Below are 5,630 nucleotides of genomic sequence, written 5' to 3' on the forward strand. Positions count from 1 at the left end.
TGAGGCTGCTGGATCAGGTCCAAAATAAACCTACAATGACCGGGTGCTATAACTTGAATATCTGAGTGTGACATTTTAGTTCACTGAATTGCCCTCCTTGCTCCGTTTTCCAATGTCTATAGGCAGCGGCCCTGCAAAGTGCCCACGTTTAGATTGGCATCAGCAAAAAGTGGGGAAGCAGGGCTTCTGATCGAGGGGAGGCTGGGTTCCTGTCTCCAACGCTGTGTGTGGTACAAGAAGTTTGGCGAGGAGTGGAGTGGGAGCCCTGAGTTAGAAGCAACGTGCAGATATTGTGGAACTGTTGTAGGTACTACTCTGAAACCTGTGCTTTTCTGGCATCACCACCTGCTTTGGTTGATGCTAAAACTGTGTGGAGAAGTATCACCCACCTCTTAATATTTGTCTCTTCTGGGGCGAACAGTGATGGAGAGTGTACGCTACAATAGCTATTTAACCTGGATCTTTGACTATGGCTCTGCAGAACTGATTAAGTTGTCTTCCTTAATCTGCTTCACATTATTTTTCAGATTGTGACTGTGAAAAAGCTAGCAGTTTGCTGGAGTCAATTTTCAAGAAAAGCCAGTGACAGAGTAAGAATTTCTGCCAATCTTCTTAACTTGCACTGAAAGCCTACAGTTTCTCAGGTGGCAAGGGCATGATATTGAGAAAAAAATGGCAGCCATCAAAGCATGCTCTTAAGACAAATATTCTGTTTGCTTTTGTGACTCCTTGTTTCACACAGAAATGTCCAGATTTAGGAGGAATGACTTGGGCATAGTTCTATACTTTACACTGTTGATTTAAACTCCCTTCTCCCTCGATTGCTTGTCCCAGCCACTGATTTTGTGAAAAGTATTTTTCTTTTGGTGGGTCTCTCAGCACGGTTCTTTCTCTGGTACTGCTGCTTGTTGCTTCTTATTGCTGAAGAGGTGGAGAAATGAAATGACTGGTCATCGTGTTTGGGCTCCTTCCTGAAGAACCACCTTCCTTCTGGCTTTAACATGCAGACAGAAGAAATTGGAGGAGGAACCTGTGACCCTGCACTTTTAGTAGCTTTGCCCAAAAAGGGGATGAGGGAGGTCCCTAGATTTCTTTCCTGAAAAACTCTTCTGCTTATAGCCCTCCTGAGAAGAAAGAACAGAAAGGTGCTGGTCCTACAACCATGGAATGCTTGTCCCAGGAAAAGCAAGTTTCCTGTAGTTTCAAAAGTACTTTCTCATCCTCTTGCCTTACTAGGAGTTTGTGTAAGGTGTACTGTGAACAGTAAGCAAAACGTAGTGCTTCTGTGCCCTTAAACGTGCCCTATGGGTACTTGTTACATGATTGGTATGCAGTACGTGTGGAGGATCAGAAAAAAGGAGCATGTGTGTGAGAAGTAACAGTTCTTCAGTAGGATGTGACAGTGTGGGGTCAGGTTTTGCCTTCCTCTACAGACAAATCTTTATTGAATTTGTATGGGCTGACAAGCATTGTTGGTGCTGGGAATTGGCCTTGACTAGCTATGAGGCTGCAATAACTCCTGCGGCACAGTGATTTAGCCCTCTAGTAGCAGCACATGGCACCAGGGGTCTGTGCTATGAGGGTTCTTGCATAGTGGACTTGCTGGTCTTGGAAAAGCTTGCTCAATAACTCAGGACTTGCTTCTCAAGTTACTACAGCTTCTGCAAGAATTTGTTTGCTTGTTTGCAGTGTGCACAAGCTCCATGCTCAAAACATAAAAAAAAATGGGCGCCATTTTACTGGATTCCAATTGTTTTTGATGCTGTGGAGATTAGATGCCTAGAAATAAATAAGCTGGCTGTTAATGCTGTTTTTTTCTTTGGTTTTAATGGCTTGTACTAATTAACTGGGTCCTGTCTAGTCCCACTTGAGTGGGAGTGACATGGGCGCAAAGATCACAGGATGGCATTTACATTACTCTGTTTCATTTAACAGAAAAAGATTCTGTTTAGCAAGAGATGCTTCTGAGGAAAATAATGCCAGAGGAAACAAAAGTATTTCTGTGCTTGCTGAGAACAGGGCTTCAATTCAGTAGTCTAATTAAGATGGTTATCTGCTGGTAAACAAACACAGCTGACTTCTGTACAGTGGACAGGGGAACTTAAGGAGAAAATGTATTGATTGAGTCTGGAAGAAGAGCTACAGCTCAACAATGCACCAGATAAACACATATGCTTTCTCTGTCTCTTTCTTTCCCATTGAGCAGATCTGATTGTGTTGGGAGAAACTTTTTTTCCTCATTTGTGGTTTTCTTTTCTTTTTTTTTTTCCCCCCTATCAGGCTTCTCTGTGAAAGACTTTGCAGCAATGGATTGGAAACATGGATCAGCCAATTGAGCTCTTCAGTGAATCACTTTGTTTAATTCCTTAGTCTTTGATTCTGTCAGCTCTGAAAATACACTGTTGGTGCTGCCTTGGTTGAAATTTGTCTGCAAATCCCTGCTGTATGAGTCAAGGCTTGTGCAGACGGTGGCAGTGCTGATCAAAATGACACTAAAGAGTTTTCTCTTTTCTAAAGCCAAACAAGAACATTTTAAACAAGAAGCGGGCAGCTATTATGATTTGGTGGCTTTTATCGCTGCTCTGTAAAAAGATATAAAAGCCCTTTGGTGGCCTCTTCCACTTGTCTAATTTGAAAAAAATGAGTAAAACCTCCCCAAAAACTGCTGAGTAGAACTGTTGCCTTGCTTCAAAATCTCTTAGAAATCATAACTTTATGAAGGGACAGATGTTTTTTGGTGTGAAGTCCTATTTGGACCAAAGACACTCGGGAGCGTGAGGACTGAGGAGGCTTCACTGAGCGCTGCTGGAGTCCAAATGAGCAGTGCCTGGGCAATCCTGAGGAAAGCCTGGACACGGATGTTGCAGAGGGCATCTACGGAAACCAGCTTTGTGCTGTGCACTGGGAAACCGTCCTTGGTGGGTTCATTTCACTTGGGTAAGTATGTTGCCTGTTCTTTTGTAAATGATCGAAGCATCCCACCTATCTCTTTCTCATGTTTGGAATAAACTGTAGATATATCTGCATCGTTCATGTAGAGGTATCCAAGGTAGCTCTAAACAAGGTGAGGTAGGCTACAAAGAAACAGGGCAATAGGGTAAAAAGCAATAAACCTTAGTTTTTCAGGTCTTCCTCTACCTGTAATTTGTGTTATTGACTTGTAAGTTATGGAACAAGTCATCTGGGAAGCTGCAGGGAACACCTCTGGTCTGTGAACACAGGTAAGACAGGGAACTGGGTTTTGCTCAAATCCTGAAGAGGGTAACATCAACCACCTCTACTTTCCACTACTCTTGTTTCTGTAAGTTTCTCGAAGTTGATACCTCAAACATGAAGTTGATTCAATAAGATGTGTCGGACAAAGCTGAATGGCATTTCTCTGTGAGAGAGAGTCTCAATGGTTTGGCCCAAACATCCAGCCAAGGTGTGGGGAATGCCATGTTGTTTAACTGACAACTCGCAGGCCATAAATAATAGGTAGTCAAGGAGGTAGCTGAAGTGACTAGCCCACAGAAAGAATCCATATGTTGAAATATGTTTGCATTAATTTTTTGCCAAAGAGCCTTGAATAATGAGCAGATTAGTAAAAATCAAAGTCCTTTGTGGATAATTTATGAACAGGAACAAAACGAGGTAAGTGGAATTCAATCAATGCCTAATATTTTAGAGCTTTTTTAAAAAAAGGTAGTTTAAATGAATTCAGTTCATTGGGCAGAGTGGACACAGTCAAAGAGACCAGATGGTTAAGGAAATGCCATGTAATAACTGGACAAAGGGATACAGTTGTTGTATGCAAAGCGCTCTTTGATTATGCCTTTTTGTGTATATGGTATCAATTTTCTGCAGAGGCTTTTGGATAACATTCAGCAAGCATACAGGAATGCCACAGGGACAAGCACTGCCCATAATTTGGTCTAGAGTGGCAGATCAGACTCCATGAGCAAGAGATACAGACGTAAACTTGATCACATCTGACAGAGAAACCTGAAGCGCCAAAAGTTTAAAGACAGATGTTTAAAAACCGGGCTGAGAAATGGCAGTGGGAAGGGAATACAGGACTGCCAGCTAAAAAGGGCTTAAAAGATGTGATTTTGGGAACACTTGTTAAATATGTGTTTTTCCCCAAAGCAGCCATCCCAGTGGATTGTAGAAAGGCAACTCACAAAATTGTATCCCTTGGTCCATAGAAGAGGAGAGGAATTACTGTTCTGATTTTCTTCCAGAGCCGCCTCTAGCAGCTTTTTCTCCTCCCTGCTGCTTCAGCTCAGGCTGCACATGCCTCCGGTCCATGTGCCAAGCGACCTGCCAGCCTCACGTTGACTCTCCCTCCGCTTGTCATGAGCGCTGACCCCTAGCACTTGCATTAAAAAAACTTGTCCTGCAGCTAAGATCATTAGGTTGCTTTAAGCATGAAGTGGCCAAAAACCATTGCAGAGCACAGGGTGATTGGTAAGCATGTTACAGACGTAGGGAATATCTACTTCGAGTTTCTAAGGGCCAGCAGTTTTTAAAAGGCTTACAAACCAGCTCTTGTTAAGGACTCTTTCAGCATTTTCTCAGCAGAGATGGAGTCGTCTCTAAAGTACTGCAATCTACTACGTGAACACAATGAGCAAGTTGCTAACGCTACTTGAAAAACTTGTGTGAATCTCTTCCTTTGCTTTCTAGGCTTTGCCATGCAGAGCTTTTGTTCAAGTTTCTTCTCTTCTTGCTCCACTGCTTGACAGTCTGAGTTCTCCTTACCAAACTGCTTCATATATGAGACCTTCTTCTGCTGGACTGTGCTGGGCATGGCATGGATGTCAGGTAGGCCCTTTGTACAGGTGGTGCAATGTTGCTTTTGGATCAAGCATGCGGTGTTTCTTGCAAACAATATCTTCAGGCATTTTAGTGTTTTGGTGTTTGATAACCATGTTGAATTGACCTGAACATCTAATCCTTTTTCTTTTTCCATCAAATGGCAACCATTCAGTGCTTCAGGCCTTGAAACCTCCTCCTTCGCTTTGGAGTATAGGGGGCTGAAAAGTCCATTTTCCTTTATCTGACAGGCGTGCAATCCCAGCCTCTCAGCCCACCTCACGGGCAGAGCTGGGCCATGGGTTCACTCTGTAGCAGCGCATGTGGGTGAGGCAGATCAGTCTGATAGCGCTGGGTGAGAGCACGGTCAGTTTAACATGGTCGCCTGGCATCAGCAGGAGGTCCGAACTGTGTGCTGGTCATGGGGTTGTAACACCATTTCAACTAGACAAGGGGTGGAATAAAAGAACTGTTTCTGAGGAGAAAATCAGAGGCTTCCTCGACCTCAGTTTAAGCAATAACATGCAACTCCATGGCTCCTAAGCCTCATTGGAATTTTTGAGAAAAGACAGTTTCAGGAGTAAGCATGCACGTTCATGTTTAGGAAAAACCATGTCGTAAATGTTGTTTCTCTTTCACGTTCCCTTGGAGCTTTAGCTTTTACCCATTGCCAGAAGTTGAGCTTCCTACTCTAACCCTTTATTGATAGCGAAGTGCCACAATATTATGCTGATCTGTTTCATCACTCATGACAGCAACAACAGCTCAGTTAATGTGCTGTGACATGGTAACCTCTGCACGTGGAAAACCACAGTCCTACTCTCAGGCAAACC

At 43.3% G+C, this 5,630-nt stretch overlaps 1 long non-coding RNA gene across 1 annotated transcript; it reads left to right on the top strand.

The window, feature by feature from the left end:
• The first annotated feature begins 572 nt into the window (after positions 1–572).
• On the top strand, positions 573–4,747 carry LOC142600101 (uncharacterized). The gene is made up of 3 exons (XR_012833555.1): positions 573–590; positions 3,127–3,221; positions 4,669–4,747. It is a non-coding gene; the product is annotated as an uncharacterized LOC142600101 (long non-coding RNA).
• The last annotated feature ends 883 nt before the right edge of the window (positions 4,748–5,630 follow it).

This window comes from Balearica regulorum, chromosome 1 (genome assembly GCF_011004875.1).
Source record: "Balearica regulorum gibbericeps isolate bBalReg1 chromosome 1, bBalReg1.pri, whole genome shotgun sequence".
NCBI lineage: Eukaryota > Metazoa > Chordata > Aves > Gruiformes > Gruidae > Balearica > Balearica regulorum.